Below are 14,565 nucleotides of genomic sequence, written 5' to 3' on the forward strand. Positions count from 1 at the left end.
TTAGGTGAAGCGATGTGAAGAGCTGGTCAGTGGTAATTTTGTTCCAGTTTCTGCGGGGAATTGGTTGTGGGTGGTTGTGGGTCGTAGTCTTTTTGTAGTTGAAGTGAACGCAGCTGTGGTCTGTCCAGTGGAGAGCTGTGGTGTGATTGAAGGAGATGGTCTTGCTGGAGGTGAAGATTGGGTCGAGCGTGTGCCCGGCATAATGTGTGGGGGTGTCGACAAGTTGTTTGAGTCCGAGATTGAAGAGGTTGTCCAGAAGGGTGGTGGTGTTGCTGTCGTTGTTCTTTTCCAGGTCGAAGTTGAGGTCTCCGAGTAGAATGTAGTCCTCGGGGGGGAGGGCGTGTGGGCTGATGAAGTCAGTGATGTCTTCACTGAATTGTGTGCGGGGTCCTGGTGGTCTGTAGATGAGGGTGCCTCTGAGTGTGGTCTTGGGGTCGGTGTGGATCTGGAAGTGAAGGTGTTCGGCGGCTGCGAGGTGATCGTCGGAACTGGTCGTGATTCGGATGGTATTCTTATGGACAATGGCGATTCCTCCTCGTGTTTGGTTGGCGCGGTCCTTTCGGATGATCTTGTAGCCGTCCGGGATGGCTATGGCGATGTCGGGGGCTGATGAGGTGTTCATCCAGGTTTCTGTAAGAAAGGCGACGTCCGGCGAAGCGAACTTCTGCTGGTTTTCGTTTTGTCTTAATTGAAAATGCTAATACAAGATTTAAATCATAAATTAATATTAAACTTACAAGTATTGTTATATATTTATCTGCGAGTTACATTTTTAATTTTATTTTTAAACTATTAACAAAACCTTACTATGGTGTGACTCTGCAGTGGGGGCAGAAATCTCTGTGTGGTAAAGTATAGGGATTTGTTTTAAAAAGTTCATATATTATGCCCTTGTGTGTATTCCATGCTGTAACTTTTACAGATTGCAAGTATGTAACTCTGTCTCAATGGCTTGAATAAGTCTTACCATTTTTTTGTCAATCTTGTCAGCCTTGGATGCCTATGCCATGCCTATACCTCCCAGCACGTCTGAGACAGCAAACGCTACCTCATTAGATATTGAACCCCATCCACCACTGACATCTGACGCATACGATACTTCTACCCAGACTACCCCTCTCACCAACACACCTCTCATCACTTCACCAAACCCACACATGCTACCTCCCAGCACGTCTGATTAGATATTGAACCCCCTCAGTGTATGATCATAGCTCCCCACATAACCATCTCACCCAATACTTCATCCTTGCCTCATAATGCTACGTATTACACTTACTCCCCCCCCCCCCATCACGGCCACCCCCGCCAGGTCAGTTGTTTGCACACAATAGGACACCCCACTACCACTCTGAAAACTCGCTGCCCTCAGAACACACCCCGCTCCCTATTACCCCTCCCACACCCACACTACAGACAGCCACCCCCACATCTCAGCTATCAACATCCACAACCCATCCATCCACACTCGATACATTGCCACCAACACTACTCATTATTGCACCTGACCACACCCCCAACCGGACCACTCCGCAAACATCCTTATGCATAACACAACCATCTACAGCCACACCTCATCCATCCACTTCCGCAACATTGCCACCAACAATAATCATACCTGCACCTTATCACACACCCAACCGTACCACTTTGCAGTCATTCACATGCATAACACAGCCACCAACCTCACGCATAACCGCACCAGACCCAAGACTGGATAAGATTATGACTGCACTTCACCAAATCAAAAAGGAACTCCAATCTTTTAAGGAGGTGATGTCGAGACAATCATGGCACACTACTCCCTCAAGAAATCTACATCTAGCGAACGAACGAAACACTCCACTCTCACATCGAAACGTACTCTACCCAGTTGGAAAACAGTCCCCTTTCGTAATATCTTAACATACCCAATGCGAAGCATCAATCTGCTCTCCGAGAGCGATCTCCTCTAAACTACACTCTTACGAACCCCTTAACTCCCATTCAGATGCCCATACCTACTATCCCCCCCAACCCATCCAGGTCCCCTACACACAACAATAGAGAAATCATCGATAACAACCTAAGAAGAGTCCCTCTCATTCATGATCCCACTTCATCCCTCATCACACCCAGTCTTAAATGCACACTCTTAAATTGCAAGAGAGATTTTTCAGTGGACGAGTGAGACGAGAGACGAGAGACGCCCATATCACGTGAGACGCTAGAGCAGAGCAGCAAGGAGCGAGGAGGCGAACGAGGAGGCGAGCGGCAGGCTCCCGCAGAGTTGCAGCGGAGTTGCGGCAGATTAACCAGAGTGCCGGTGCCAGGGAACGGGTGCCGCCAGCAGCAGCAGCGGGGGATTTACGGCCCCCGCACCGCACTGCACCGCCGATCCGCCGAGAAAATCCACCGCGGAACACGTCGGAGACCTTGGTGGTGAGAGCTGACGTGAGCTGACGCGAGCAGAAGCGGACGTCAGGAAAGAACACGATTGCAGGCTGCAGGTGAGCACAGGCAGAAGGCGGCAGAAACAGTGCTGCCGCTAGTAATCCTCCGCCCTGGTTTCTTCCTCTGCCTCAGCCACACTGCCCTAGTTACAACCACAGCCCCGCCAGCTCCTTGAAAAGACCCTATTACAACCTGCACTAAAACCACTAAAAAACTGCTTAAAGCCCACACAAGAGTGGCCACATCTAGCCACATCTAGCCGGACTTTTCCACGACTACAGGGGTTACAGGGGTCACAGGGGTCACAGTGGCAATTAGGAGCCCAGAATACAGCCCAGAACACAGCACCTCAACCCGGTTGATAGCAGCTGTACAGTTCATGGTCCAAGCCGCGCGAGAGGAGCGTGCAGGCTGAGACCTTTCGGGCAACAACCAGCACTGGGTCGATCCTAGGCGGACACACTGATATACAGCTTCCATCACCTCTCTTTCCGCCAGGCTCAGCAACATCAAGGAGGAGAGAGGTGGCTGCAAAGACTGCAAAAGACTGACGTGAGCGCGGCTGCCGTTAGAGGCGGTCGCTAAGTAAGAGCCGGGGGGTAGACCTAGGCAGATGCGACTAGGTCCGACTCTGCCGGCAGGTCTCCCCTGTGTGCTCCGCTCATATCCTGTTCCGCTCACAGCCTCACTCTCATCCTCACCCCTCCCGGCAGCAGCCGACCTATACAGCTTTGACCTTGAGCAGTAAGAGAACAAGCACGGCACTCATTGCAACCATAGCATCAAAGCCCAGACGCCACAGCAAAATTAAGGCGATAGCTAAGCTTTTACTGCCGTTGACCCACCATGCGGACAAGGAACGCCGATTTGACACAACCCCACTCTAACTACCGTCCTCACAAAACAGCGAGACGCCAAAAGGCCAGGATGTTATATCCTGTGGACAACACAAGACATGACTCGACTGTACAGGACAGGCCTATAAATGTTGGGGAACAAGTGGGGGTAGAAAGAGCCAACTCCCCATCAGTTTCTGGGCATATAAGGATAAGCGGGGCTAGCGGCACCTCAGGAACTCCGTGTTATAACGATGACACGGACAGCAGAACTCGTAACAAAAACACAAATGCAAACGACAGCCATATCACTTGCAATAGCAATAGCATCAAGGGAGACAACGACATTAGGAAATATTTGCAACAACAACAACCGAACCAAAGCAACCGTCCAGCACATGGAAAATCAACCAATACATCTCCTGCAGCCCTCCGGCCGGTCACTCATCATTTTAACGTCAACAATTCTGTAGGCATTACTGAAAAAACCACACCAAATCACAACTCCCCACTAGCCGTCCCTCTCTCGCCAAACATTCTGATTATTAAAGGCAAGATGAAACAAATTGAAGAACTTCCAAAGGAGCATAACCAAAACAAAGCTAACGATGTAGGAGCCAATGCACTGGTTCTCGAAAGCTTGCCTGACGAACCCCCAGAGTCACAACTAAATACTGCTGTCCCAGGGGGTAGTGAATTAAACAAACTACTCTACACCCAAACAGAAACCTCCGCCCTCCCCAAAGCCACTGGTGCATCCCCGGGATCTCAAACGAGCCTTCCGACAATCCTGGCAACCCCGCAGACGTCTACCAACCTGGGGGTAGAAGACGACGAGGCGAGACCCCAACGAAACGAACACTCGGTTTCCGGGTTGGAGGAAAGCATAACAACCTTGAACGCACATTTGTCAGTCTGGGAATCCAGTTTGGTCCCACAAAGGATAGAAAACCATCTTGCGGTAATTAACGAGGCTCTGATATCCATGGTAAATGCGGCACTAATGCATGCCGACAAACTAGACATCCAAATAAACATCTTGCAGTCAGTAGCAAGCTCTATCTCTGGAGTGGTCTCAAAACTGGAACACTTAAACTCTTTAATACGCAGAGCGCAGGCGGACACAGAAATAACGATGAAACCTATGGGCTGTGGGTGCTCCCAGATACTGCAGTCCCTGGAAAAACTTCCTGAAATAATGAACACCCTAGTCATGGATCTTAAGCAAGAGGTGAATAGGACGAAAACATCAAACCCACAGATCAACTTGCACCCAAACCAATGCTCAAAGGTGACCTGGAACAGTCTAGAGAGACCCAAAGAAACCCCCAGCAACACCAACTTTGAGTCTAATAGCCAACGGAGCCCCAACCTTCTGAATTCAAACGCACCCTCACAACTCAATCAAATAATTAACATTAGCTCCGGCAACTTGGACGATTTAATTTCACCACTTTCAGCACAACAACCTTTATCAAGGAAAAATAAGAAAAAATTGAAAAAACTCAAAGCAAAAAAAGACAAAAGTTACGCAAACGAGAAAATTGATCACTGGTTCACACCAGTAAACAAGGCGAACAAAGCACCGAACATGGAGGAGGAGAAGGGTCGGGGCACAATCCCTATAGACCAAAAGAAAGACATACAAAAACAAATAAACGAAACATCCACCATAACAATGGCTCCCAGAAGCCCAACAGGTGCTCCCAGGGAAAACCTGCCTGAAACTTCAACCGATAGAGCTCCCGTGCCATGTAGCCCCCCGAATCACGTATTGGGCATGCCGGCTCACAATTGTGAGAACTACAACAGACCAAAAATAGTCTTGATAGATACAAATGCCCACAAGGGCCGCCAGTTGGAATCAACAGCTAACACTCAAGGGGAACAAACCTCAACCCAAGTAAGAAATAATGGTGACCGATTACAGGGGGAACATACGATCGCCTCTGGGCCTGTCCCGCATACTTACGCCACAAGAACAAAAGGGACTGATGAGGAAAGGGGCCCAGGGGCCAACCACGCTCATAACTTAAGAGAGCCCCTTGTAGCTTCCATGGCCCTATCAAACACAATGAATCCCGCTCAACCGCTAGACTCTGATTCTGAAAATCAAAAAGTATGGCTATATCCAGAATATATCTCGCAAGGGAGCTGGGACATCCTCAACAGAGGGAACCTCTTGAAACTCTGTAAAAATATTTCGGGTCTGGAGAGCATAATATCAACGGACATTGAGAGGGTGACCTTTGTTGGCCCATGGCCTAGCGAACAAAACGAAACAACCAAGATAACCTTCGCCAATTCCAACATGGCGAAGGCCCTGAAGGGACACAAAACACAGCTGGATAACAGGGGAATACAAATCAAATCCCCACCACCGACGAAATACCCGGAAATCTTGAAAGGAAAAAACAGACAACAGGGAGACGAAGATCCGAAGGGGAGGAAAACCATGTACACCACTCGTTCAACCCCACCCGCCTGCGGATCTATCTTACATGGTTCATTAGGAGGCACACAAGCAACAGAGTTGGGCAGTAATTCAATACAAATCTTTAAACACACAGTAGGAGGTCATCGATCCTGCTCAATATTGGGGCAGGGCACTAAAGATTGGTCTTGGCTGGCCCAGGCTTTAAACTCCTCTTCCTAAAACCAACATAGGGTCTCCGTCAAATAACCCCTTGCCCATATCAATGAACACGCAGGATACTAGCTGGTGCACCGTACCTGCTTCATACATTATCAGCTCCGACCAAGAGTCCGGAAACTACACAGCTCAAGTAACTCCCAACACTAGCCGAAACTCCAATATCAGTTCCACAAACAATCAAACTATCAAGATAATGTCCTGGAACGTCGCAGGGTTACATAAAGTCCTGCAAAGCTCAGATGCTGTAGCTCTTATGGTTGGAGTAGACATAGTTTGTGTTCAGGAAACATGGGCCATCTCAGCAACACCATTACGTAACTATGCCGAATACTTCAAACCCGCAAAAAAGATTAACATCTTTGGGAGACCGTCAGGGGGCATTTCAATTTATATTAGACACGCATTACATCAGATTTAGAAAAGCCATAAAAACCTGGCTGTTCAACGTCTAGGTCAGCTGTCCAATTACCCTTCACTGAATCATAAGCGCCGGGAAACCCTTTGTTGGGTAGCTGTTTGCGCTATACAAAATAAATAAATAAATAAATATATAAATTACAAGTGAACTTTGAAGTAATAAGGCACAACTCAGACATGTTTCTGGCCGGGATCCTGAAAGGCCTAATAACGCCCAAGGGCCAGACTTCAATTCTTCTCATCAACATTTATTACAACTGCCATGGGTTGAATCCGAAAGATAAATTCACCGATTTATTAAAACAGATTGAAAACCTATTGGTACGTTATGCGGGCATGGATTCAATTATCTTGGGCGACTTTAACTTGCACGACATAGGGCACCCAACTGACGAAAATCACCACAGTGGAAACACTAGAAGATTCAATGACCTAATGGGAGCTTATAAATTGGCAACAACACACTACATCTCCATGAAGAACAAACCAACAGTATTGATACCTCCTACTTTCAACAACCAAACAACAATTGACTATATCTTATTAAGCGAATACCTACAAAAGCATATGTCATGTTACACCGTCCAACCTCGGACCGATAGCGATCACGCCGCTCTCATATTAGAGCTGACCATGAATGCAAATTTTAGACAGTCTCTCCGTCACATAGGAACCACAAATGGAGATGAACTATATAGACTGCTTAAAAGAATAAAATGGGGACCGCTCCTGACTCACAAGTTTGCTGATTGGAAATTTTCCTGGAAAGGGTGGCAGACTGACCATAAGGATCAGGGAAGAATTGTAGAATGGGGGGTCCTCGCATATGATCTAGCCCAACAACTTCGAGGGAACACCATTCAAAGAGCACACGATAACACCATATACAAACTGGGATTTCAGCCTGCAATAAAGGGATCCAAAAAAGTGCTCAACTCCAAACGCAGAGCCTACAGGGCAACCGGATCGCTAATTGCAAAAAAGGAACTAAAGGAGGCGGCCAAGGCTCACACAAAAATCGTCTGGCAGGTGAAACGTGAAACAACCGAGCAAAAATGGTTGATAATCTTTAACTTGCTTGCTCCTAGCAAGTCACAAGAATTTTGGCAATATATAAACAAACTTAGCCAAGGGGCTTGTAATAGAGAGAATTCAATTGATGCGAACACTTGGGTAGCCCATGTAAAATCCCTCTACACCAACGACCCAGAAACAAACTCATGCAAAAGATCCTCCCTTGATGAAAAAAGGTTTTGAGAGCAATCTTGAAAAAAATACGCCCCAACGGGGCACCTGGACCAAACGGCCTGCCGGGCTCTCTCTTCAGAGAGGATATCGACTTTTGGACCGAGAGCCTTAGCCAGCTGTACGCGGAGTGCAGACTTATGATGGACGTCCCAGACTCCTGGAGGGGCTCCCTGCTACACCCAATCTATAAAAAAGGGGCAATCACTGACCCTAAGAACTATCGAATGATTGCCCTACTGGATATGGAAGGCAAGGCATATGCAAGCTCTCTCCTTACAGAACTAACACATTGGGCAACTAAGGAAAACCTGCTCCCCTTCTACCAAACAGGGTTCCGTCAGGGAGGCTCAACCATAGACAACATCATAGTCCTCTCATACTTTATACAACAAACAATGGCCCAGGGTGCCCAGCCTCTTTTTGCCTGCTTCATTGACTATACAGCAGCATTTGATGGTGTCGACCGGAACATCCTATGGAGTAAATTGGCAGGTTGGAATATCTGCCCGAAACTTCTACAAGCCATCAGATCACTGTATACCCAGACGTGGGTAAGAGTCAAACTTTCGAGCCAATCAGCCACGGAAAAAATTGGCACAGATCAAGGGCTAAAGCAGGGGTGTGTCCTTGCCCCGCTCCTTTTCAACTTATATACAGCTGACTTGGGCAAAGCTCTTAAGGGAGCAAATCTGGTGACTCCAACGATCGGGGGAACAAGACTCCAATTGATGCAGTATGCCGACGACCTGGTCCTATTGGATCATACCAAAGTCGGTCTCCAAAAAGGGCTAACTGCACTAGCAGACTATAACGCCAAAAACAAACTGGTGGCAAACCAAGCAAAATCGAAAATACTGATTTTTGGCAGATATCCAAAAAAGAAACTAACAAAGTGGAGACTGGGATCGCTCACGTTATCTACCACTCAAGCATATAACTATCTTGGAGTATGGCTTAGTGAAACCGGCCGGCCTCACGTTCACCGACTCAAGCTCATGCAGAAAGCCAAAATGGTAACTTATGCAATTTGCAAATTAAACGCAACCTTGGAAAGCCCGACCACCACGGCCATCCAACGGGTCTTGAAAGCAAAACTATTACCCTCTGTCAATTACGGCATACAGGCGTTCCCAGGAAAACTGTGGCAAGACCTCGAAAAGATCAACTGCGCAGCCTATAAAAAGTTATTTAGTCTTCCATCTTGCACAAGGAATACTCTAATCCGCCTTGAATTTAACCTCACCCGACAATCCTTGGAAGAATTGGCATGCATGGCAAAATATTTCTATTTAACGACCACAGCTCCAGAGAACTCGAAGCAAGTAATAAACAAAATATTCACAAAATCTGGCAATCCCTGGTCAGCCAGCCTGACTCTAGCCAAAGAGCATCTGGAATTAGCAATAGAAAACTGGGATCCTAACATAATAAAATACACAAATATCAAGGCAGTTATGAGAAAGCAAGTAAGAACTCGCTCACGAAACCTGGATATTGAAGCCTTGACGATCAGAGGCTTCCATGAATCTCAAAGCTCCCCGCACACTTTAAATGGTCCAAAACCACATTTGGTACAGTCGGTGGGCAGGCAAGCCCTTCAAAGGATTCTGGCTGCAAGACTGCATGTGCTCCCCTTAAAACAGCTATACCCCTCCGTCAAAGCTGGCCCAGAAATCACGGAATGTCGCCTCTGTCATTACAAGCGTGAAACATTATCCCACATTCTATTATGCTGCCCTGTCCTCCTGTCAGCTCGTAGAATCTATCTAAGACCTATCCTCCTCCAAATAGGAGTACGGACGGCAGAAGAGGCTGTTCGCCAATTATACCTGTTGGACACTGTGAAGCATATGGCTAATTTCGCCAAATACATCTATCACGCTCGAACAGCTTTAATGGACAAGACAACCACGGTTGTAACTGACCTTTAAGGGGTTGAATCTTCCAAGTAGTACACCTTACCCAAATATATATTACTTTCCTAAATTTTATATTTTTCCCCCTCCTTTTGCATTGTTTATATATTTCAAATAGGAAATTCTAAGTTTAAGAATACAGACCTTCAGTTTTTAAATGGAATATGAAATTGTTCTAAACATGCGTTTCTTTGTACAGATTGCTAAAATTTTAATTGATCAAGCAATAAAGATTACCTTACCACTCTTAAATTGTAGATCTGCCTCTAGACACGCAGCGGATATAGCTGAACTCATCCTCTCACAGGAGCTAGATCTGATAATATAAACCGAAACATGGCTAATGGAATCCTCCACTCCACTCATCCACATTCTAGTGCCCCCTAACTACGACATCATTAGATTGGATAGAATCGATAAGATAGGGGGAGGTATCGCCTGTATACGTCGTAGCAACATCACTGTAAACAGAGCCATATCCCCTGTATTCCCTCTTGCGAATACATATGCCTCGACATTAGCAGCAACGGCAAACCAGTATGCTTGCTACACATCATCTATCATCCTCCTGGGGACAACCTCATCTTCACCAAACACCTCATGGATATGGTTTTAGCGAACACCGGGCGGCAAAATACCCAAATATTCCTGGGTAACTTCAATCTCCATTGGAATGACCATAACGACGCAGTGGTCAATAGTCTCAAACTATTCCTTGATGATTTAGCCCTCACCCACATTTGCAACAGCCCTACACATAAAAAAGGCTCAATCCTGGATTTAATAACCTCCAAAAGTGACGTCATTCAGTTGCAGTCGATCCAACCCTGTGACTAGTCAGACCATTATATTATCAACTTCTTTATCAACGAAACAGTGAAACTTAACTCGGTTCAATCCACAAAACCAAAGATTTGGAAAAGAGACTTGAAAAAACTCAAACACCCAACACATTACCCTCTTCCAGCTACAACCTTCTTCTGCCCCCTGTATAATCTTCCGACGTCCATGATCTCACCAACCACTACCTCAATTCTATGACCTCGATAATTAACGAGGTAGCCCCCCTTCAACTAAAGAGAGTTTCCAATAAAGGCTCTAAGCCCTGGTACAACGGCCTACTTAACGAGGATAGACTGTCTCTCAGATCTCATGAATGCATTTGGAGATCAGTCCCATCGTCTAATCACCTCAAGTTACTAAGGAAAAAGAGAAATGCTTATTATAAAAAGATCAAGCGCACAAAAGCTGACTTTTTTAACAACCAACTAGACCAAATCAGAAATCCTCCGAAAAACTTTTGGAGCTAATCAAAACCCAATCTAAGGGCGCCCCTCAACAGCTACAATACATAGCCCGCCCGCAACCCAACTGTGAAGAATTCTCTGCCTTCTTTAATCAGAAGACTGACAACATCAAGAACTATCTCTTAAATGACCTATTACTACACTCCTGTCCTCCTACGAACACCTCCCCTTCACTCCCAACCGCGCCACCCCAAATCCCCTCAAAGTTTGATTTAAAAAAACGACACAGTCTGGTCATCCTTTGCTACTTACACTGAAGAAGATTTAGGCAATATTCTTAATGCCCTGAAGCCTGCCAATCACCTCACTGATCCTCTCCCGGCAAATGCTGTTAAAGACTTAACCCCATGGCCTCTGCCTCTATGGACCAAAATCATTAACAGTCCTCTCCAACAAGGCTGCATCCCGGACTCCCTCAAAGTCGGACAGGTATCACCCACCCTAAAGAAACCCACAGCTGACCCTACTGACCTAAACAACTATTGTCCTATCCCCAACATTCCTACCTTGGCCTAACTACTCGAAAAATGTGTGCAACACCAATTGACTACTGACACTTTAACCTACTTAAACACCAATCAGGCTTCAGAGCAGGTCACAGCACTGAATCAGCCATGACACACATTATTGACGATGCGCTACAAATCCCCGATCAGAGCGGATCATGTCTAATCATCCTGCTAGACCTATCCTCAGCCTTTGATACGGTCAAACACGAGATTCTGATAGATCTTCTAAAACATAGAATGGTTCTATCTGGATCAGTGCTGAACTGGTTTACCTCTTTTCTTCATAACCGAACGCAAAAATTCAAGGTCAACAACACGCTTTCCAAACCTGTACCAGTTACGTTGGGGGTCCCGCAAGGGTCCTCACTAGCTTCAACATTGTTTAACCTGTTCCTGGAACCCCTCACCGAAATGCTACATGCGTCTAAAGTGCAATATCATATCTACGCCGACGACACACAACTTTACTTTAAGATTCACACCATAGAAGACATTAAAGTGCTTAACACAGCGCTCAGGAACACCCAGACTTGGCTGGCAGAAAACCATTTCAAATTGAACTCTCTAAAAACCAAATTCCTCCTTATAGCTCCAACCGCCAAAGACCCCATTAGGCAAGAATTGAACGTATTACTGCACTCAACGTTCAACCAAACATTGTAGACTCAGCGAAATCCTTGGGAATGACTCGACCACAACCTCACTATGCAGAAACACATTAGCAATGCAACAATGGGATCAAACTTTCAGATACACACACTGAGGAAGCTGAAACCCTTCCTGCCAGTCAATGACTTCAAGCTGGCAGTACAAGCGCTAGTTATCCCTCGAGTGGAATACGGAAGTGTCTCTCTGTGTGGCCTTCCAAAAGCTACAACAGCACCCCTAAGAGCCTCAATAAATACTGCCGCGAGACTCATCACTGGTTCGAAAAGGAGCTCCCATATTTCCCCAGACTTAAAAGCTCTGAATTGGCTACAGCTTGAAGCCAGAATTCACCTAAAAATAGTGTGCATGACGCATAAGGCTATACATCACAAGACGCCCAGCTACCTCGCACAGAAGTTGACTATCTCTGGTGGGACAAGATCCTCAAGAAGTGCGGAAAACCTGCTACTGAAACCTCAAAGATTCAACAGGAAGAAAACTTATAAACAAACCTTCTCTGGGATGGAACCCAGGATATGGAATACACTTCCCAAAGAAACTAGACTGAATGCTTCCACCGCATCCTTCAAAAAGGAAGAAAAAGCGATTCTCATAAATTCACCTGATCATAGACTAAAGAAATTCAGAGATCAGTCGTACCCTTACTAGTAATCCTTACTACGACAAGGATCCATCCAGACACTCTAGTCACTTTATCTGACCGCGACCTGATTAAATGGATATGTTTTTGTTTCCTACTGCTTCCCTTTGCACGAGTTGTTATGTATATGTGACTTACCTGCATTTATCCGTTTGTTTAATTTTCCTGATTTAATGTAAAGCACTCTGATATCTGCAAGGATCTTGTTCGCACTCTACAAGACCTTCAAAATAAATAAAATAAACTCTTAATGGCAGCACTGCACTCACAATGCCCAAGAATGGACGTGGGCACTGTAGGGCCACAGGGCTCATGCACCTGTACCCTCACCACTGTTATAGTGCACCCATCTAGAAGGGTGACAGATCTATGCCAGGGCAGTGGTTTGTGGGCATGGCACACAGGGATTTGTGCTATGTCGACTCTTCACTTTGTCCTGCACCAAGACACGCAGCCTGCAAAGGCAGTGTGTGAGTGTCACGGTACAGGACCTCGAAGGTTGGCACAATAAGTGCTGCAGCCCTTAAAGGACTTCCCTGGTCACAGTGCCCCGGGTACCTGTGGTACCATTTACCAGGGGCTGACCTGTGGCCAGAGGTGCCAATTGGGTTTAGGCTTCAATGCAATCTTAGGGAAGCAACAAAGGCCCTGGGTACCTGATTAGCAGGAGCCCAGGTCAACCTCTGTCCAAGAATACCAGCAATTCAGCAAAAAGTGGGGGCATACCATGCAAGAAAGACGGCACTTTCTCACAGTTACTGCAACAGAAACCCAGCTTCCTACAGATTAGAGGTTTCATTCACAGATACGTCATGTTAACATTCAGAAGAATGGGAAGGAAAGGGTGATTTAAGTCTTCAAAATGTAGGTAATGCGATTTCACATGTACCTAGGAAGACTGATTCAAAAGAACACTGGCCCAGGGCCAAGAAAGGTATTAAAGTAGACATACACCCCTACAACACCCAAGAGGCCTGAAGGAATGCTGTACAAAATGTGTTTAACTCCATGTTTCATTACAAATCATAGAACCCCCTTCATAGCGACTGGGCTTCAACAAGATATTGGTACAAAAAAGATATCCAGGTCTGCATTGACTGTAGACAGGTGAACAGTATTTGAGTTTAACTCTTATCCAATGCCCAAGATAGACGAGTTGGAGCTGTATCTAGGTAAAGCTTTATACATAATCATGTCGGACATAACCAAGGATTACTGCTAGACTTCCCTTATAGCATCAGACTTGCACATAAATTCTGCCTCTCCTAATAGAGTCTTCCAGTTTCAGGTACTACATTTTGTTCTGCACAAAGAAGCAGCGAAATTCCAGAACTCATGAATGTCATTAGTAGAACACATCATGTATATTTGGCTGCTTATGTGGCTGACAATGTTATCTAAGGTGATACCTGCTAAAAACATTTAAACTACCTGTACACATCTGAGAGTAAAATAGGGATGATTATACCCCGGATAGTGGTGGCGCTCACAGATTGTGGTGCTAATAAATTATACAGTATTATTAATTTAATGGGTGCATAGGGAGGAGGCTATCATCCAACACCCCCAAATTGGATCAACAGATCCCAAAGCTTATGTCAAGCCCTTGCACACCAATGTGAAGATTATTACAAATACAACAACTTTTGAAATCAAGAAGCGCCCAATAATGGACAAGATGTTTTTAATATTAGTGTCTTGTTGAGCGTCCAGCCACCACGTGTTTCTCCTAACAACAAGTGTGCCGAGGAGCATGTATGCGGTGCTTCTGATGCTACATACAGCATAGACCTAACGGACCCTATTCCAGTCCGTGTACAAGCACGAGTTTGTCATCGTGTTGTTAGGAGAATGGTTCTTTTCTTGAGACCTACATATTGATTAATATTTGTTCACCCAGCCAGATTGAGGCTGGGACGGAAATATAACCAGCC

At 45.8% G+C, this 14,565-nt stretch overlaps 1 protein-coding gene across 1 annotated transcript in view; it reads right to left on the reverse strand.

Annotated features, from left to right (window-relative positions):
• LOC144798912 (uncharacterized) overlaps positions 1–14,565 on the reverse strand; it is a 160,695-nt gene that overhangs the window by 81,157 nt on the left and 64,973 nt on the right. The gene's annotated exons all lie outside the window — the stretch shown is intronic.

This window comes from Lissotriton helveticus, chromosome 12, assembly GCF_964261635.1.
Source record: "Lissotriton helveticus chromosome 12, aLisHel1.1, whole genome shotgun sequence".
NCBI classification, from domain to species: Eukaryota; Metazoa; Chordata; class Amphibia; order Caudata; family Salamandridae; genus Lissotriton; species Lissotriton helveticus.